Raw genomic sequence first — 21892 nt, 5'->3', positions numbered from 1 at the left:
ATCCATATTATATAGGATCCTTTATAGTTTCTGGCATTAGACCATTATCACTTTTTTTCTGTGACATTAGTATTTCCTCTTCAAATTTGTATGCCTTATCTTTATTAATATTTATGCTTTTTTACTTTGTGAAATTTGGAGATAAACCACATCCTAAGTGCTTAATCAGATGCGTTGTTGAACCAGAGCCTAATATTTTATTTCTGATTCTGCCATTTTCATCTTATACTCTTGTGACATAATGACTCTACACTCAGCTTTTATTTTCATTTTTGTCTTTACTTACCATATATTTTTTTATCTTTTAGTTTACTTCTTAGGGCAGAAGTTTCAGCCTTAATTCTCCTATACTTGATTGATTTCTCCTATTTCATTTCAGCACTGAGTACTGACCATTGTAGCAAATAGAGACAATAATTATATTGATGATAAGTATGTATTCAGCACTTGTTCTGGTGACACAACCTATGTGAATGTTACTATATCACATGGTTTGATTCTTAAATGAGTCCTCTTGAAGAAGAAACAAAATCCGCAAATGTTGTTATACACACACACACACACATACACACACACACAAACTCACGGAAATTAGTGATAGGTCTTACGAACAAAAGCACAATCTGCTTCATCTGCTTTGGTGCTACCATTTACATCCCTTGGTTTACTAGTTTAGTGAGAGATATCACATGACTTACAGATACTGGAGAGACAAAAATGCCATCTAATATTTCAGTTTTGATATCCCTTTTCATGTAATAAGTCATTGTGTTTTTCAGAGAATTGACCACTGTGTTGTATCTGTTTAATCTTTGAAACAGCCTTATACTGTGGGCAACACTTGTGATGTCATGTTCACCTTACAGTTCAGAAAGCCGACTAAGAGCTACCACAAACATTCCCTAGAGTGCTGGAAACAGGGCCATGTTTACCTGGTTCAAACTCCAGTGTGCCACCTAGCTATTGTTGAGTAGTTCACATTTGGGGAAAGGAAGAAAGTTGAGTGTTATTCAACTTGCATTTTCAGATACATCTGCTGTGGAAGGCATGTGGAGGACATCGCACCAACAAAAAATAAGACCAATATCGTGACACTTACAACTTAATATGAAATAGTTCTCATCATTTAATACAGATAAGAGTTCTGTTAATGATTCAAATTATGGAAGAAAAAAAAGATAGAACAAGATTAATGCTTTCAATGAGTCACCAGCAACTAAATACACTAATATGTTTTGGTTCTAAGTAAAGACTTTGTTTGCTGGTTTTTGACGGTGCTCTCCAAAAAGTCTGTGTCTATTGATATCCAAGGATTTTGAAAAAAAAAAATAAGAAAAGAAAAGAAAAGAAAAGAGAAAACCTCTGAAAAGATAAAGTCAAGCAATTTGAAGCTCTATTTTATGGGCAAAGTATATACTTTATATTGTTTTTATAGCAGAATTTAATAAAGTTACTTGAATTGTTTCTTATAAATATAGCCCCACTGAAGAAAATATGCTTAACATTCAATAGTATAAAATACAGTTTAATTTATATCCTAAATGCTGAAAATATCATTAGTTGTCAACTTTATTAAATCAGTTAAAAGTGCCAGTTGTCTTCTTTCTTTGTCATTTTATGCCGACATTCCATATAGGAAATTTCCCTTGATGATTTTTTGGATGTGTGCTACCTCCACTTAACAATAATCTAACCATCTCAAAAGACTTCTCAAATTTCATATAAAAATCAATGTTTTCAAGGGCATAGCACTGAAAAGATATTAGACTTTGGAAAAGTCTAATTTTGTAGGGCTAAACAAAATGCAATCAACATAGAGCATTGGGTAAAAGTATTAAAAACCTCAAGTGTGAAGAAGGTAGGGTATCCTAATTAACAAAGGACAGATGTTGATTTATATGAAAATAAGGATGCAAAATAAGAAATGTGTAGCACAATTACACAGAGAACAGTTCAAGGAACCACTGGCAGAGAACAAGTAACCCTTGAATTTCACGTGAGATCTTCTTAGATCTTATTATTTCTTTCTAAAGATTTAAACAAAAAATTTAAAAAACCAAATCCTATGATGGTTATTAAATGTTTGCTAAAGGAGATGATTCTTGAAAAATAAGGAGTTAGAAAAGAAGACAAACGGGCAAAGACACTGCTGGTAAAGGCAATATAATGCACAGATGTACAGTTACATGGTAGAATTTTTGATGTGTTTAATTGCAGTCATTAAGCTGGCACTCCTCGGGTCGGGGTGTGTGTGAGAAGCTTACTGTTGTCAGTTAATTAAGACCTATAAAATTAACGTCAAGACCTATTCAAAGCGTAAATTGATAAAGACCCTCCAAAGACATTTAAATATATTGACAGGAGGTAAGGAGTCCCACAGGAATTTTATGCAGTAAAGTAATATGTTCATACATGTAGTGGGTAGAATAGATTGAAGGGATAGGAAAGGGGAATATACATATTGGTTATTAGGTGAATCAACAAGAATCCTTCTTCTATTGCAATTGCCAGAAACAAATTTACACTAGATTAAGGGGGGAAAAGGAGTTTATTCATTAATAAATATAAAAAATCAAAGAGCAAGGGATTCAGGGATTAAGCAATAATGTCAAGATCTAATTTCTCTACCACTGTGTTGGTTAAGATATCAGCTTTTAAAGCATAATGAACTATTCCAAATCTTTAGTAGCTAAAAGAATAAACATTTACATAGTTCATGATTATGCAGGTCAGTAATTTGATCTGGCTAGCCGGGCAGTTCTCATCTCAGCTGACCTTGCCTTTTGGTCACAGTTCCATTGTAAATCATCTAGGGGTCTTTGCATCTTGAAGTTTGCTGGCTATCAGCTGAAGCTACAGGAATGATTGAGTCACATGTCCAGCATCTAGCAATCTAATTCTGGGCTTGATCACATGAACCCTAGCAAGGTTCCACAAGCAAGAACAGAAGACAAGGCATTTTGAGGTCTAGAATTAGGCTTGGTACTGGCCCAGTGATATTCATGCCTCATTCTGTTAGTCAAATAAAGTCACAAGTCTAGTATAGGTTGAAGGGGTTTGCGGAAATTGACTAGTTTTAACTGTGGGAGTTATAAAGTAACATTGTAGAGAGGAATAGATATAAGGAAGGGCATATTTGAGCCAGTTAGGCAAATAAAAACATCACAGCCGTTTGTTTCTCTATCTTTAAATGGTGTTCTTAGCACCTTCTGTGCTTTGAAATAAAAAATTGATGTTGAATTTTAGCTTTAAATCTTTTCTTCTCTGAATAGAGTATTGTTTTATTTTGCTGAACGTCTTAGTCTGCTTGGGCTGTCATAACAAATAACATAGATTGTGTTCCTTAAACAGAAATTTATTTCTCACTGTTGTGGATACTGGAAAGTCTGAGATCAGGGTGCCAGCATGATCAGGTTCTGGTAAGAGCCCTCTTCCTGGTTTGCAGGTTGATGTATTCTTGCTGTGTCCTCACATGGCATGAGGAGAGGAAGAGAGAGAGAGCAAACTCTCTGGTCTCATATGGGTCCCGCCCTCATAACCTAATTACCTGCCAAATGCCCCACCTCCAAATACGATCATATTTGGGATCAGGATTTCAATATATGAATACAGGGGTGGGAGACAAAAACATTTAGTCTATAGAACTGGGCTATTTAAACAACCTCTGTCTTTGTCTGAATCAGACTTTGATTCTACAAGTCTGGGTAATATATTTCTCTTAAATGGGGGCGAGGGTGAATTTTGGAGAAAGCCTTTGTCAGTCTGTGTGGACTGAGAGTGGGTGAGTTTTTAGACTTGTAGTGAAAACCATACGTTCTTTCCAAATACAGGAGCATGAAAATAATGCAAATGGAAAATATACACTAAGTGATCTAGTATAAAGAAATTGGTTTTTTTTGTTCCTTTTTAAAGTTTCCTTATTTATTTTGAGAGAGATAGAGTATACGTGGGAGGGGCAGAGAGAGAGGGAGAGAGGGAGAGTCCCAAGCAGGCTCTACATTAACAGTGTAGAGCCCAATGCAGGGCTTGAACCCACCAACTGTGAGATCATGACCTGAGCCAAAGCCACTTCACTGACTGAGCCACCCAGGCACCCAATGAAGAAATTCTCAATTACTGTGTTTTTGATGGCAAGAGATTTCTATTTCTATATTCAATTGGTGAGAACAGAAGCATCCACCAGAATGTAATACCTGCAATTAACATATTTGTTCTAAGATTCAATGTTGTCATTTTGCTAATGTTAATCATATTTCTGTTTGACCTGTAATGGTCTCTTTGCTTTATATTCACAAATGACACATCTTTTTGTCTTAATCAGTTACTAACAAATGGGAATACATTTGTAAGGATAAAGCTTTAATGCCTCCTAAAGAGCCCATGCTTCTTACCCGGAACCCAATACAGGTTCCTATTTTCCTTTGTCTGGCTTTCTTGCCAACCCTTGATAACGCCACATCTCAGATGGTCTCTGACTTTTAAATTCCATTTTGTTATGGTATGTCACTATCAACCACGTTTGGCTCTAGATCTCTGGTGATCTGTACTTGGTTTGGTGGACATCTTACCCTCCCCATCACCTAAACCTGGTTCATATTTATTCCTTTGTTCCTAGTGATATTCAAAGGGATGGAAACTATCTCATTTTTTGCATCATACTAGAATTTTTAGGCCCCTGTATATCATTTTTCATGTCTGTCATACCTGAAATGGACATAAAGTGCAGCCACTATTTCTTCATTCCTTAAATCAGACTAAATATCTAGTACTAACAGCAGTGCATTCTGAGTAGCAAATGTTCAATAATTGTCTCAAGAATTTAGTTTAACAAAAGATTACAAGAACTATAAACAATGACTCTCCTCCATGAAGTTAATAATAATTCTCTGCTGTTGGAGATAGCAGACTCTGATCAGTCTTTAGCCATTTGCCTGTAAGGTGTGAGAAAATGGTGCCAAAATATACTTCAGGATAAGACGAACTCAGCAATTAATGTGATATGATCTCAGTATTTGTTCTCCATGTATTAAAATTTGGGGGAATATTTTTTAAGGTAGTATGTCTTAGCTCTGATAATATTTCTGTCTAAAGTAATGAGTGTTTATGTTTTGATTTTTTTTATACTTCACTAGAGTACTGTGTTTGATATTGCTCAAATATTACTGAGATTTCGTATGTTATGTTCAGATAGCTGTCTTTTGAAAATGGAATTCAGGGTGCCTAAGTGGTTCAGTTGGTTAAGTAACCAATTCTTGCTTTCAGGTAAGGTCATGATCTCCCAGTGGAGAGATGGAGCCCCGAGAGTCGGGCTCCACCACACTGGGCATGGAGATTGCTTAAGATTCTCTCTCTCCTTCTCCCTCTGACCCTGCTTGAGCTCTCTCTCTCTCCCTCTCACAAAACAAAAAAAAACAACAAAAAAAATGGAACTCAATACATTTTTCTTTATAGCTTATATATATATATTATATGTGTATATATATATATATATGTGTATATATATATATGTATATATATATATGTATATAATTTTTTTAAAGAGATGGTGAGAAGGGGAGGGGCAGAGAGAGAGAGGGAAACAGAGAATCCCGAGCAGACTCCATGCTGTCAGTGCAGAGCCAAAGGCAGGGCTCAAACTCACAAACCAGGAGATCATGACCTGAGCTGATATCAAGAGTTGGTCACTTAACCAACTAAGCCACGCAGGCACCCCTCTCTGTAACTTTCTAATTAAAATTCTGTTTTTATATTGTATAGACACGTTCTTTTTGATATCTATTCTTCATCAATGATCCATCAGCTCCATGAATCAGGGGCTGTATTTGCTATGTTTTGTACATTATTTATATATAGAAATTATATATACATAATGCACAGGGCATTTTGAATGTATATATGAATACTCATTAAGTATTCATTGATTTTTTATTAGGCATCAAGAGTTATGTTAGATGAAGGGAAGAGAGCCAAAAACAAGGTGTATGGTCTTGGTTCTTATAACTTTATAAATAATAGAGGACTATAGTGTTCTGATTACTACCTAAATTAAGACGATATGACAAGGCCTCTTTCTTTGAATGAATCTAATATGGAAATGGACAATCACCATGCCACACACTGTGAGCTTATAGAGTCATGTGAAAATATTCTTATATGACAGAAAGAAATAGTTTTTGTATGCCTGAGGAGGTCAAAGAGAAGAGAGGCCAAATATAACTTGAAAATCTATGTAGGCTTTGTCAAATAGGACACGGCAGATAACAGCACTATTGTATAGTGGACACATATATGCCCCTGTCTGTATGTGTAGGGGAGTGAAAGTGAATTTGAAAATAATGAGATGTGATTTAGTTCTATTAGTCTGTTAGCAGCCCATTACTATAGGGCCTACAAAATATGCAGTGTGACTTTATCCTAAAGTTAATGTGGGACTTTTAAAGGAAACATTTGGTTTTCATTGCAGAAACTGAGTAGATATTTGGAAAGTATACTCCCTTGGTAAAGTACTAGAAAGCTAACAACCTATTTTCCTCTCACTTACCTTTTCAAATCACACAAAATATATTCTACTTAAGGAGTCCGATCAAATAGAACAAAAACAATAATAAAAAATTCCAAATACTTGGTGTAAAGAAGTATTGATTATAAATGGAGAAAATATAATAGGCAATAAATACTGTAGTGACTATAAATCATTTCAGATATTGTAAAGCCAAGACTTGGTAGGAAGAAATATCTGCAACAGACTAAGTTAAGATCAAGTTAGAAGACAGTAGAATGGCAAGTCATGAATTAGTGATGGGTATAACTGGAAAAGATTGAAAGGAATCACTGTGGTTAGTAAATGATAAAATACATAATACTTACGTGATGTTGAATCAATGCTTCTTGGATCATTAGTCCATATATATTCAGGTTTCTCTGCCCATTGAAATCAATATTTTTACTGCTTTGGGGCATCAAGCTCAAGCAAATGGTCCATTGCTAATGTCTGAATTTTAAATTTTGTAGACAGATTTGTCTACAGTGAATCAATTGTCTTGAAAGTAGGCTCTGTGGATAAATAACAAAGTTTTTAATACTACAGTTTTTTTTTACTAATCAAGATAAAAGAGCCACAAACTAGGGAAGAAGATATAACACATTTATAATCTAATGGCAGGCATAAAGTCCTCCTAGTTCTAGATGCTAAAAATAGAAGAAAAAGGAGGAGATGGAAGGATTTGCACCTATCATCCATCCCTGTGGTCAATTCTGTAGACTGGCAATTTGGCTGCACAGTTGGACAGGTTTTCTACTGGTTTTGGCTGGATTGACTCATACATTTGTCTTCAGGCAAAGGTCAGAAATCTTATTCATATATCTGACAGTTGGCTGGCATGGGGCTGACTGTTGCCAGGGGATGGGGACTAGGTCATATGTCTCACATCTTATAGCAAACTAGCCTGTATTTGTGCACATACTGGTGGATGCAGAGTTTCTATGTGTATCAAGAGTAGAAATTGCACTACGAGGTATTTATCCAAAGGATGCAAAAATGCTGATTCAAAGGGACATATATGTACCCTAGTGTTTATAGTAGCACTATCAATAATAGTCAATTTATGGAAAGATCCAAGATGTTCATTTACTAATGAATGGATAAAGGAGATGTGGGGTGTGTGTGTGTGTGTGTGTGTGTGTGTGTGTGTGTGAGATGGAATATTACTCAGTGATCAAAAATAATTAAATCTTGCCATTTGCAACAACATGGATGGAACTAGAAAGTGCTAAGTGAAATAGTCATTTAGAGAAACACAAATGTCATATGACTTCACTCATGTGGAATTTAAGAAACACAACATATGAACATAGGGGAAGGGAAGGTAAAATAAGATAAAAACACAGAAGAGACTCTTAAATACAGAGAACAAACTGAGCTTTACTAAGAGGGGAAGTGGTTACAGGATGGGCTAAATGGGTGAAAAGCATTAGGGAGGGCACTTGTTGGGATGAGCACTGGGTGTTGTATGTAAGTAATGAATCACTAAATTCTACTCCTGAAACCATTATTACAATGTATGTTAAATAACTTGGATTTAAATAAAATTTTAAAAAGAGCATTATTTGTTAATCATCAAAGAGTAGAAGTAACCTAAATGTCTATCTATTAATTAATGGATAAACACAAAATGGTATATCCATATAATGGAGTATTATTCAGCAGTTAAAAAAAAGTACTGATACATACTAGAACCATAGATGAACCTTGAAAACATGCTAACTGAAGGAAGTCAGTCACAGAAGACTATACACAGTATTCTATATCCCCAGGGATACTTAAGACTCCCAGTGGATGCCTAAAACTGCAGATAGTACTAAACCCTATAAATGCTATGTTTTTTTCATATACATATGTATATATATATATATATATATATATATATATATATATAATATTTAACTTATAAATTAGACACAGTAAGAGATTAACAACAATAATAATGAAATGGAAAAATTATACTGTAATAAAAGTTATATGAATATGGTCTCTAAAAATGTTATACTGTACTCACCCTTATTCTTGAGATGATAAATGCTTATGTGATGAGATAAAGTGAATGGTATTAGGCTACCACTGACTTGACCATATGACAGAAGGAGGATGCTCTGCTTCCAGACTGTAACTGAAACCACAGATAAGGAGGAATACTGTGTTCTATGATTTCATTTATATGAAATATCTAGAATAAGCAATCCAGTAGAGACAGGTTAGAGATTGTTTGGAGCTGGGGAAGGTGAGGGGAAATGGGGGATGACTGCTAATGGATATAGGTATATTTTAAGAAGTGTGTGACAAAAATATTCTAAAATTGGATTATGGTGGTGGCTATGCAACTATAGTTATACTAAAATTGCTGAACTATACATTTTATTTTTTTCAAGTTTATTTATTTATTTTGAGAGAGAAACAAAGACAGTGTGACATGGGGAGGGGAAGAGAGGGAGACAGAGAATCCCAAGCAGGTTCCGCACTTTCAGCATGGAGCCTGATGTGGGGCTCAAACCCATGTAACCATGAGATCACCTGAGCTGAAACCAAGAATCAGATACTTAACCAACTGAGCTACCCAAGTGGCCCATTAAATGAGTGAATTTTGTGATACGTGAAATGTCACTCAATAAAGCTATTTAAAAAAATAAGTAGAAATTACAAGGTGTCTTGAGATCTCATATCCCCATTTTGTCTTTCTGTTGGTCAAAGTTTAGCCCAAATTCAAATTTAAGGAAAGAAGCCTCCACCTCTTAATTGAAAAAGCTAGAAAGTATTATGCTTATATTTTTTATTGCCTTCTGATGTTTCCTTTCAAAAAACAATCCTGATGGAGTCATTAGGATCTCAGTAGAAAACACCCCAGAGGCTCCTCCTTCTCCCACTGGCAATAAAAATATCAAAGCTAGAAAACTCCCTGAGTAGATTAACACAAATACATGCAACAAAGCCAGATAGAAGGGAAGATGTGCTTATATATGAAAATTAAAAAAATAGTATCTACTGGGGCCCCGGGTGGCTCAGCTGGTTAAGCATCTGGCTTCGACTTAGGTCATGATCTCATGGTTCTTGAGTTCAAGCCCTGCATTGGGCTCTGTGCTGACAGCTCAGAGCCTGGAGCCTTCTTCGGATTCTGTGTCTCCCTCTCCCTCTGCCCCTCCCCTGCTCGTGCTCTGTCTCTTCCTGTCTCTCAAAGATAAATAAACATTAAAAATATATTAAAAAAATAGTATCTACTTTAGTATCTACTTACCTATACATATGCCCAAATTAAAAGAGGAGGAATTGGGGTGCCTGGGTAGCTCAGTTGCTTAAGCGTCTGACTTCAGCTCAGGTCATGATCTCATGGTCCCTGAGTTCGAGCTCCTCCTCAGGCTCTGTGCTGTCAGTTTGGAGCCTGGAGCCTGTTTCAGATTCTGTGTCTCCCTCTCTCTCTCTGCCCCTCTGCCGCTCAAGCTCTGTCTCTATCAAAAAATGAATAAACGCTAAAAAATTAAAAAAAAAAAAAGAGGAAGAGCTAGAGGAGTATAAGGAAGAGGAAGCTTATGGTAGACATATAAAAATATGAAAAACCTAACAAACCACACCTGCAAATAGTGTATATTGAGTGGTGAGAAACTAGATCATTTTCTTCTACCTTTGGTAACAAGGTAAGGAAGTTCTCCCATTTCTACTCAGCATCACACTAGAAATCCCAGCAGTACACTCAAGCAAGACAAAAGAAAACACGTGCAGATTGGAAAAGAAGAACACAAACTGTCTATCTGCAGATATCATGTTGAACTATGGAAAATCTATGCCTGTAAGTCTACATAAAATGATCCTACAGCCAAAAAAAAATGACAAGGGGAAGGGGGCACCCACAGTGTAAAGCAGATTATAAAAAATGTATCTAACTATATTACACATACGTGGCATATTTAAAGCAATGAAGAATACTTAAAAAAAATAGATTGTTTTAGGGCACTTGGCTAGTAATGTCAGTAGAGAATGTAACTCTTGATCTCAGGGTTGTGAGTTCAAGCCTCATGTTCAGTTTGGAGTCTACTTAAATAAAAATAAAAATGAAAATAAATAAGGAAAGTTAGTTATTTTTTTAAATAGATAAGTAAGGAAAATGTTAAAATGAATTCTATGCTTATGAATTATTTATATCAATATAAATCATATTTATCTTAATACATAGATAAATAGATACACAGATAAAAAAGAAAAAATAAATATATGTTTATATAGATATATGTGTGTATATACATAGTTTTTCTAACTCTGTTATCTTGGAGTTATCAATGATCTAGAATCATTGACACCCCAGAAGCAATGAGCACACATAGAGTCTAGAATCTAGATCATGGCTTCTAAATAGCATTTTCTAATGAAAAAAAAAAGACTTCTTGTGGAAAACATCAATTCTAGACTTGGGGAAGGGAACTATAAACTGAGCTTATGCCTGTATATTCTTGTATTGCCAGTAAATACAATGAGGACACAGGAGCCTACCTGAAAGTATTCCTAAAAAGCAGAGCTGGAAAAAACAAAGTGAGCAATAAAATAAATAGTGATGGTATTAGATTATGAACAGAAAATAAATAATACCTATGATATATTAATAGTGATGTAAATAAATCATTGAATAAATAATTGACTAAATGACTCAATAAATAAATGAGTTGAGAAGGAATAAAAAGGAAAATAAATTGTAAGTCAGAATAACCTGCAGTTGTAAGTGTCTACACTTTCCCTACTATCTCTGACTAGAAAAAAGACTAGGGATGTAGAAAAAGATGAGAGCAATTTTCTTTTCTTTTCTTTTCTTTTCTTTTCTTTTCTTTTCTTTTCTTTTCTTTTTCCACATTTGAGTTGTGTTGTGTAAAATTTCGCTATATAATGTTAGTGTAACTGGAGCTCTAAATGGGTACAGGAGGATGTCTGTGCCTCTAACACAAAGGATATTCCAAAGATATTTGACACTAAGTTTGCCTTTGGGAAGAGCACATCTTTCCTTCCTTCCATCCTTCCTTCCTTCCTTCCTTCCTTCCTTCCTTCCTTCCTTCCTTCCTTCCATCTTTCCTTCCATCTTTCCTTCCTTCCTTCCTTCCTTCCTTCTTCCTCCCTCCCTCCCTCCCTCTCTCTCTCTCTTTCTCCTTCCTTCCTTCCTTCCTTCCTTCCTTCCTTCCTTCCTTCCTCCCTCCCTCCCTTCCTTCTCTTCTTCTTTCCTTCCTTCCTTTTTGCTTCTCTCCCCTGTCCCTTTCTTTCTCTTTCTTTCTTTCTTTCTTTCTTTCTTTCTTTCTTTCTTTCTCCTTCTTTCCTTCCTTCTTTTCTTTTTTCCTTCCTTCCTTCCTTCCTTCCTTCTTTCCTTCCTTCCTTCCCTCCTTCCTTTTCCTTCCCCTTCCTTCCTTCCTTCCTTCCTTCCTTCCTTCCTTCCATCCTTCCCTTCCTCCCTCCCTCCCAATCCCTTTCTTTTCTTTCTTTCTTCCTTTCTTTCTTTCTTTCTTTCTTTCTTTCTTTCTTTCTTTCTCTTCCTTTCTTTTTTTCTTTCTTTGTTTTTCTTTCTTTCTCTTTCTTTTCTTTCTTTCTTTCTTTCTTTCTTTCTTTCTTTCTTTCTTTCTTTTCTTCCTTTCTGTCTTCCTTCTCTTTTCTTTTTTTCTGTGGATTTAAGTAGAAATGATTTTATTCATAGCTCTTAAATTCAGAGAGATAATGGACCCTTTGATATTTCTCTGAAAGTCTACTAGTTCATAAGATATGGAAAGGATATCTTGAGTTTAAAAAAAAAAGATAGTATTTATCAGTGTGTGTGTGTGTGTGTGTGTGTGTGTGTGTGTGTGTTCTCTGGGATTCAAGTAGGTTCTGCAAAGCAGGAGAACTTCTAAAAAACAGTCACTATTTGGTTTTTATTTTTCCAAATGTTCCATCTGACTATATCTTCAAGTTGATTTGAAATGTGCCACATGATCTGTGTCACAATGGTGCCTGAAATTCCATGAAGAGTACTGAAAGTTTATACTTATTTGAAAATCTGTATGGCTGCCTTTGAGAATACAGCATTTGGAGGTGTTGAAAAACATTATGTAAAAAAATATGGTTTTTAAGTTACTGTTTTATATTATTTTTTTCTACTGACACACACAAATGTATTACAGTGTTACATGATGCCCACCTGATTTTAATAGCTAGACCAGCATAAAATAATTGGTTTTAAGTCATTTGTGTAACAAAAACAAACATAATGCAGTTATGGTGATGCAACTGGTACCAAAGAGTTGATTGGAAATGTCAAAAAGGATTTGGTATTGGGGTGGGATTTCTTTACAAAAATAAGCTGACTTATTTTTGTAAAGAAAGGATGATAATATCATTGTCTCTGATTTAATAAAAAATCATTCAGGAAAACATGTTTCTAATGTTACTATGTCTGTTTCTTATTTGGTACAAAGTCATTTCAGTTTGAATATCTCAGGCAGCTTATAAAGTGGTATGTATGATAGATGTCGTGTATTCTTTGGAAATCATTCATCCATGCAAAATAGCAGGTGATAGAAAAACTCAGAATTTAGATAAAAGGACATACTATTTTCTCATAATGAATTTGATATAAATCAGAAGTCAGGGTAGATAACAGTCTTGTCATTTGAAAGGTTGATGATTTGTTTGGTTTCTTGCTACAGATGTTTATCATTCTAACCAAAGAAATATCTTCTAACTTACTTGGAATATATTGTGGCTTAGCCCGAAGAGCTTGAGTCAGGTCTGAAGATATAAATGTATTCCTAATGCAATGTACGTGCCATAAACTGAATGTTTGTGATCCCTTAAAATTTAATATGTGTAAACCTACCCCAAATGAAATAATATTTGGAGCTGGGGACTTTGGGAAGTGATTAGGTCATGAGGGTGGAATCCTCATGAATGGAATTAGTGTCCTTGTAAAATAGATCTCAGGGAGCTCTCTACCCCTTCCGCCAATGAGAGGACACAGTGAGAAACAGCCTTCTAGGAAGCTGAAAGCCCTTGCCAGACCCTGAATCCTTCCATATTTTGATCTTGGACTTTGCAGACTCTAGAGCTGTGAGAATAAATCTCTGTTGTTTAAGCCACCCAATCTATGCTATTCTGTTATGGCAGCAGCCCAGTTGGACAAAGACAGTAGCTATTTGGATTTGAAGATTACTTAAGTCCCCTGGGCTTCTAATTCCTCATCTGTAAAATGGGGAGGGAAACCATGTCGCAATATCTTGAAATAATAATTAGAGGAAAGGCACAATGACAAAGCACTTAATAAAACAAAACGTTATCATAAAGGGATGCTATCTTAATCTAAATAAAGCTTTTAAAAGGATACCAATCTAACATGATGATGAATACTATACATTTCCAAAAAAGAATAACAAGTGTAAGCGATTAGTCATAACTGAAAAGCTAAATTAATTCTAAAAATCTTTTGTTATTTAACTGATTTTTTATTTAACATTTAGTCAGCCAAACTATTCACTAGGTATTGTGATAATCTCTAAGTATTTAAGCTTAAATACAATAATCCTCTGTCTTCAAAAACAGTAGTTTAATAGGTAGAGAATTACAACCAGTTTTCTGTTATCTGTAATTGATTGTTTTGAATATAAATATGCAAAAATGATACTTTTAATTTTTCATGATCTCTCCATGCTGAAAATGAATAAATATTAAATAATTTTTAATTTATAAAATATAAATTTCCCTTAGTAAGAAATGTCAAAGTCATAATTGTATCCAATTTAGACTTCCGTATATATAAATTAAAAATAGTATAGTAGAAGTAGTATCAATAGTAATAGTAATAGGAACAGAAGCAGGAATAATAGTAGGGAAAATTAAATAAAACTTTTATTGAATGAAAATTAAAAAGAGAAGAAAAGGAAGGAAGTGAGGATGGAGGGAACATGCTTTTGTCAAAACTCAGTTGATTAAAAGAAATAAGTTTATTATATTTGTTTTGGTTTATTTGTGGGCTTCCTATTCTGTTAATGTGTTTTTTTCTTTCACCAATACCATACTGCTTTGATTACTTTGATTATTTTGATTATTATGTTTATAATAAGTCTTGGATTGTGTAATGAGTCCTCCAACTTTTCTTTTTCAGTATTTTTTGTCTGTTGCAGGGTTTTATCATTTCATATAAATTTTAGAATCATTTTGTTAATGTCTACAAAATAACTTGTGGTACCACTGTAATTGACATTTTATTGAATCTTTAGATGAACTGGGGAAGAATTGACATCTTAACAGTACCGAGTCTCCCAAAGCATGAACATGGAGTATCTCTCCATTGTTTATGTATATCTCCATTATGTGAGTTTTGGTAGATTGGGTCAAGGAATGTACCCATTTAATCTAAAGTATAAAATTTGTGAACACAGAGTTGCTCATAGTATTCTTTTTTTAAAATTCTTTTCATTTCTAAGGAATAAGTAGTTATGACCCCTCTTTCATTTCTAAAATGAGTAATTTGTGTCTTCTGTCTTTTTTTATTGATAGCTTGGGTAAAGATTTACCAATTCTAGTGAACTTTTCAAAGATCCTTCAGCTCTTGGTTGTATTGATTTTCTCTACTGTTTCGTTATTTTCAGTTTCATAGATTTCTGCTCTCATTTGGATTTCTTATGTTCTGCTTGCTTTATAGCATGAGTAGGTAGGGGAGGGGTAGATAGAGAGGGATAGAGAGAATCCCAAGCAGCCTCTGTGCTGTCTGTGCAGAGCCCAACACGGGGCTCCGTTCCACAAACTGTGAGATCATGACCTGAGCCAAAATCAAGAGTCAGATGGTCAACCGACTGAGCCACCCAGGAGTCGCTTTATTCTATTCTTTCTTTTTTTTTAATAAATTTTAAAATTTGTATTTATGTATTTTGAGAGAGAGCATAAGTGTAGGAAGGACAGAGAGAAAGAGAAAGAGAGAGAATCTCTAGCAGGTTCCTACCCTGTCAGTACAAATCTAATGCAGGGCTCAATCTCACAAACAAGATCCTAACCTGAGCTGAAATCAAGAGCCAGATGTTTAACTGACTACCCAGTGCCCCTCCCCACTTTATTCTGTTTTAATAAGGTAATCTAATGCTCTATATTTCCCTCTAAACATCACTTTTACTACATCTTACACATTTTGAAAAGCTGAAGCTCTATTTTCATTTTTATTCAGTTCAAAATAGTTTTCAATTTGTCTTGGGGCTTTTCTCTGACTCACAGGTTATTTAGAAGTGTGTTAAATTTCCAACTATTTGAGGGATTTTTCATCTATCTTTCCTTTATATAGTTCTTGTTTAATTCTTTTGTGGTCTGAGAACATACTTTGAATGACTTCTATTACTTTGAGTTTGTTCAGATGTGATTTGTGGCACAGAAGTTGCTTTACCTCAGTGATTGTTCCATGTAAGATTGAGAAGACTTTGGCTCAACACATCCTCTTAGAGACTTTACCTCCTTATTATCATGAAATGCCCCTTTTTATCTTTAATGATCTTTGTTCTGAAGTCTCCTTTCCTGAAATTATTATAGCCACGCCAGCTACTGTTTTACTAAGGCACACCTGATATTTCTCCATACCTTTATTTTTACCTCATCTGAATATTTACATTTAAAATGAGTTTTTACTTGAATGTTTTTTGTTTTATTTTTGTAATCCAGTCGTACATTCTCTGTATTTTAATTTTTTTCAAAATGATTTGTATTTTGAATTATTTTTTATACAGTTAGATTAATATCTATCATGTTACTAATTGTTTTCTAATTTTAGGCATTTGTTCTCCCTTCTTTTTCTGACATCTCTCATTTTAATTGGGCATTTTATACAATTACAGTTTAGCTTCTCTTTTGGTCTATTATCTATACTTATTTATTTTATTTTTTCAGTGATTGCTATAGAGTTTACAGTGAATAGTTTCTTTTTTTTTTATGTTTTTATTTTAGTTCCAGTTAGTTAACATACAGTGTTACATTAGTTTCCGGTGATTCAATACTTCCATGCATCACTGAGTGCTATCAAGTGTTCTTCTTAATCCCCATCACCTATTTAATCCATCCCCCACCCACATCCCCTCTGGTTACTCAGTTTGGTCTGTATAGTTAGTGTTTCTTGGTTTGCCCCTCTCTCTCTTTTTGTTCCCTATGCCCAGTGTTTTGTTTCGTTAGTTCTGCATGAGTGAAATTTTATGGTATTTGTCTTTCTCTGACTGACTTATTTTGCTTAGCATACTATTCTCTATCTCTATCCACATAGGGCAGGATTTCATTTTTTTTATGGCTGAGTTATATTCCATTGTGTATATACATCACGTCTTCTTTATCCATTCATCAGTCAAATTCCAGACTTCAAGTTATATTACAAAGCTATAGTGATCAAAACAGTATGGTACTGGCACAAAAATAGTCATATAGATCAATAGAACAGAATAGAAAACCCAGAAATGAACCCACAACTGTATGGTCAACTAATCTTCAACAAAGCAGGAAAGAATATCCAGTGGGAAATAGTTTCTTTGACAAATGGTGTTACAGTTTACAATATATAGTTCTAACTAACCTAAGCCCACCTTTAAATATGACTACTGCCTCACATTTAGTACAGGAGACTTGTTACAGTACCCCTGTTCTTCCCCCCTGCCTCTTGTGAAGAATCACATCTGGATCTGCTTCTGATGATGACTTTATTTTTCACACATTGTTTTTGTTGGTTTGTTTGCCCATTCAGTGAGGTTGGCACTGTATTTATTTACTTATTTATAATGTTTATTTATTTTTGAGAGAGATAGAGAGACAGATTGTGAGCAGGCGAGGGGCAGAAAGAGAGGGAGACACAGAATCTGAAGCAAGCTCCAGGCTCTGAGCTGTCAGCACAGAGCCCAAAATGGGGCTCAAACCCACAAACTGCAAGATCATGACCTGAGTCAAAGTCAGATGCTTAACCAACTGAACCACCCCCAGTGCCCCAGGTTTGCGTTATATTTAATCTTTGATGTAACTAAGGGTGCTGGAGGTTTCAGATTTTTGTAGTGTTGTTTGTTTCTTTGTTTGTTTGCTTTGACCTCCTCTCTTGCCTTTGAAATTCCTTAAGTCCTCCTCCTTAGTGATGATGTGTGTGTTGTACCTCTTTCATCTATAAACCACTGTTACCATGGTGGACCCCATGTATGGAAAAGTAATCAATTCATATAGCAGAACTAAAAAATAAACAAAAACAAAAAAAGGTATGCAAGTCCTCTAAGATATTTAATTACACACTCATTCAAAGTAGGCAACTTGAAAAAGTTAAATTTGTATCTTAAATTTCAGTATTTTTCTATATTCATTCTTAAAATGTTGACAGCTGAGTAAATTATGTCTAAATGATGTTGTAAAGACAATATTCTGTGTTTCTGTAACTCTTCTATGTTTTCCTTCATACTCAGAGTGGGAATTATATCTTTCAGGGATTTATAGATCTATTTTATTTCAGGACATTGCTGGACAATGGGAAGAATTACTCACCAATTGTTTCCCCAGGCTCATAGGAAGATTACGTATCCCATTCTTTATTGAAATTAGGTCAGGACTGTATGACTGGGTTCTGACTAAAAACAATAATAGTGGAAATGTTGTGCATCACTGCTAGGCATGGTCCCTTGGACTCTTTACAAATGTTGGCAATTACATTACCACAGGAGAAAGGAAGATATATGGTCAGTGTGTGTGTGTGTGTGTGTGTGATATATTGACATAAGCCAGGATATATATGTACACAGTGAGTGCACACAACAGATGTTATTTAGAATTGGTCACACTAAAATTAAAACTAAATGGTCAATATTAACATTTCCTTTCATTGTAATAGTACTTTAAAACTAGTTTTTTGTTGTTGTTTTTTTCCTTGAAAATGTAGTTTTAAGATCATCTTTATCGAGTTCACCTCAAGAGATATTGAAAGATTACCATTTGTTAACTTGCTAAATCAAAATCTATGTAAGTGGAACTCTTATAGCCACACCAGCCACTGTTTTATTAAGGCACACCTGGTATATCTTTCTCCATACCTTTATTTTTACCTCATCTGATATTTACATTTAAAACGAGTTCTTACTTGAATCTTTTTTTTTGTTTTATTTTTGTAATCCAGTCTTATATTTCAAACAAAGAATCGGTATACTGGTTAAATTTAGAGAAATTTATCTTGATTAATCAGGAGTTTTCAAAATATTTTATTTATTTGCATTTATGTAATTAAGTCTTTTCTTATTCTAATACAAAGAGAAAAAAAGGCAGTTTTCAAAACTTATTTAACAAAATGAGACCTTTAAAAATGTTTATTTCTTTATTTTTGAAAGAGAGAGAGAGAATATGCAGGGGAGGGCAGAGAGAGAGGGAAACAGAGAATCCCAAGCAGGCTCTGTGCTGTCAGTGCTGAGCTCAATGCAGGGCTCAAACTCATGAACCATGAGATCATGACCTGAACCAAAGTCAAGAGTCAGACGCTTAACTGACTGAGCCACTCAGGTGCTCCAGAGATGTTTTATTTATTTTTATTTTTTAAAGCTTATTTATTTATTTTGAGAGAGACACAGAGACACACACACACACACAGAGAGAGAGAGAGAGAGAGAGAGAGAGCAGGGGAGGGGCAGAGAGAAAGAGAGAGAGGGAGGGAGAGAGAGAGAATCCCAAGCAGGGCTCAATCTCACAAATGATGATATCAAGACCTAAGCTGAAATCAAGAGTTGGAAGCTTAACTGACTGACCTATTCAGGTGCCCCCAAATGAGATATTTTAAATATATAATTAGCTAAATAGGAAAAATAAATAAATATGATGAAGCCAATTAAAAAGTTTATAGTCAAAATGTCTGGTAGATGGCAGGCGCCCTTTCTGGGTTCTAGAGTTCCAATTAAGACTGTGAACCTCAGCTCTGACCACATTACAACATTTGAGATGCCCTGTCTATGATACTTTAGGGCCCTTGACTTCACATCAGGGGTCTATTCCCTTGTAAATCAATCCCATTTCAAAAATTCAGATTGCTATATGCATTTCAATAAACTCACTCCTTGCCTTATGGGCCCTACCACTTTACAAAGGACAGACCATGAATTCTTTCAAACCAGGAATCAGTTTCTGCAACAGTCCCCTGGAGGAATGTGGTTTCAAAAACCAAAAACCAAATCCAAAAACAAAACAAAACCAAAACCAAAACCAAAAACCAAGCCTTGTACTTCTGTTGCTTGGTTTGTTAATAAATAGTAGATTACATTCTCTGGGGCCATGCTAAATTTATAAAGAACACGTTATACCAGACAAACTTGATTGCTTTTTTTGATAAACTCAGTAAATTAGTGGATAAAAGCATTGAGTGGATGGAAAATTTCTTGATTATAATAAAACAAGTTGATGGCAATTCACAAACACACATACAAAAAGATCCTGCATGAAAATTTAATTCAAATTACCTTAGCTGCAATACTGTCACACAGATTGAAAATTGGATGAAGAATGACCATAAAAAAAGGAAAATGAAAAATGCTAACAAAGAAATCTATCATGGGCACTTAAAATCTTAATGAATATATTATATAAAGGAGGCTAAATAGCCCAGGCTCTAATTTCTCGTTTTGCCTACTCATTTGAAGTTGTGTGGATAACCAAAGCAATTGTTTTAGTTTACTTGAAAACATGGTATATTTAGAAAACCAGCAATTGTTTTGCCCAGGTTTATCAGACTGTAGATATTGTTCTCTAATCCAGAACTTCTGCCATACTTCTATTCTAAGAAAATCCTGACAAGTACAGAGATATTTTGTTATTATTTTTTCTATATTTTGCATGGTGGTTACAGTTGAAACTGGATGAAATGAGTCTGGAATTGAAATCAGTGTCCTGGGTGTGATATCTGATATTCCCACATAAGACAGGATACTACAACTGCATAATTAATAACATAACTCACCATTTACCCAAACTACATTAGCCCTAACCTGCAAGATTAGGGTGCAGTGCTTGTGTTTATAGTTGAGTTCTTCAGTTTCCTGTGTAAAGAGGTAACATGATCCATTAGTTCAGAACAGCCTTGAGACCTGATTTGCCTCTTAGAAAATAAATAAACTTGAAAATATTCCATAATCATTATTAACTTATGTTGTCTGAACTGTTATGTGATGAAGTAACACATAGTTATCTACCTCAATGCGTCTATGTTATGGAAAATGGTGAGAGATGGGAAAGTATAAGTGGCTGTAGGTGTGTAAGGGGTCTGATGTACGTGATGTCTTACTTATTTACCTACTTCAAAATGAATATTCAATTATTGATGATGATGATCATGGTTAGGATGTTACCAGAATTGAAATCAGTCTTCCTGGCCAGCCAGGATTCTGGTATTCTGGTATTCTCTTTCTTTACTTTTTCTTTTTCTTTCTTTCTTTCTTTCTTTCTTTCTTTCTTTCTTTCTTTCTTTCTCTTTCTGTTGAAGTATAATCAATATACTGTGTTATGTTAGTTTCAGGTGTGCAATATAGTGATTCAGCAATTCTACACATTAGTCAGTGCTCATCATGAGAAGTATACTCTTAGTCCCCTCATCTATTTCTCCCATCCCATCAACAACCTCCCCTCTGGCAACTGTCAGTTTGTTCTCTTAAGAGTCCGCTTTTTTGTCTCTTTTTTGCATTGTGCATTTGCTTTGTTTCTTAAATTCAATATATGAATGAAATCATATGGTATTTTTCTTTCTCTGACTGATTTCACTCAGCATTATGCTCTTTTTTTTTAAACATCACAGTCTCTGGATCCATTAATGTCATTGCAAATGGCAAGATTTCATTATTTTTTATGAATGAATAATGTTTTTTATGGTTGAATAATATTTCATTGTATATGTATACCACATCTTTTCTATCCTTTCATTTATGGGTGGACACCTGGGCTACTTCCATATTTTGATTATTGTAAATTATGCTGCAATAAACATAGGGGTGCATATCTCTGTATTTTCTTTTAATAGAAAGTTGGAATCTTCCCCCTTTTCTTTGATACTAGAATGTATATTCATATAGCCATGGCACACCTGCCTATCTGATTTTGGGTGTCAGTGATTCTTTGTTCATTAGACACTTATGAATTCCACACATTAAGTCATTTCCTTTAGGATCCCATACATCTGCATTTTTTAATTCCCTCTATCATCCAGAGTTCTGACTGTATTGCTAAGGATTTATCAGTGCTTGCCAGTGAAATTGCCTTGCAGAAGAAATAGTAGTCATAGATACCTAACCGCCAGCCACAGTTAGGCCAACAACCTAACTATTGTATTATCCTAAGTGACCAACTCCCTCATTTTCAATATATGGAAGTAATTTATACCAC

Source organism: Panthera onca, chromosome E2, assembly GCF_046562875.1.
Source record: "Panthera onca isolate mPanOnc1 chromosome E2, mPanOnc1 haplotype 2, whole genome shotgun sequence".
Taxonomy (NCBI): domain Eukaryota; kingdom Metazoa; phylum Chordata; class Mammalia; order Carnivora; family Felidae; genus Panthera; species Panthera onca.
Note: the sequence above shows the minus strand (reverse complement) of the source record.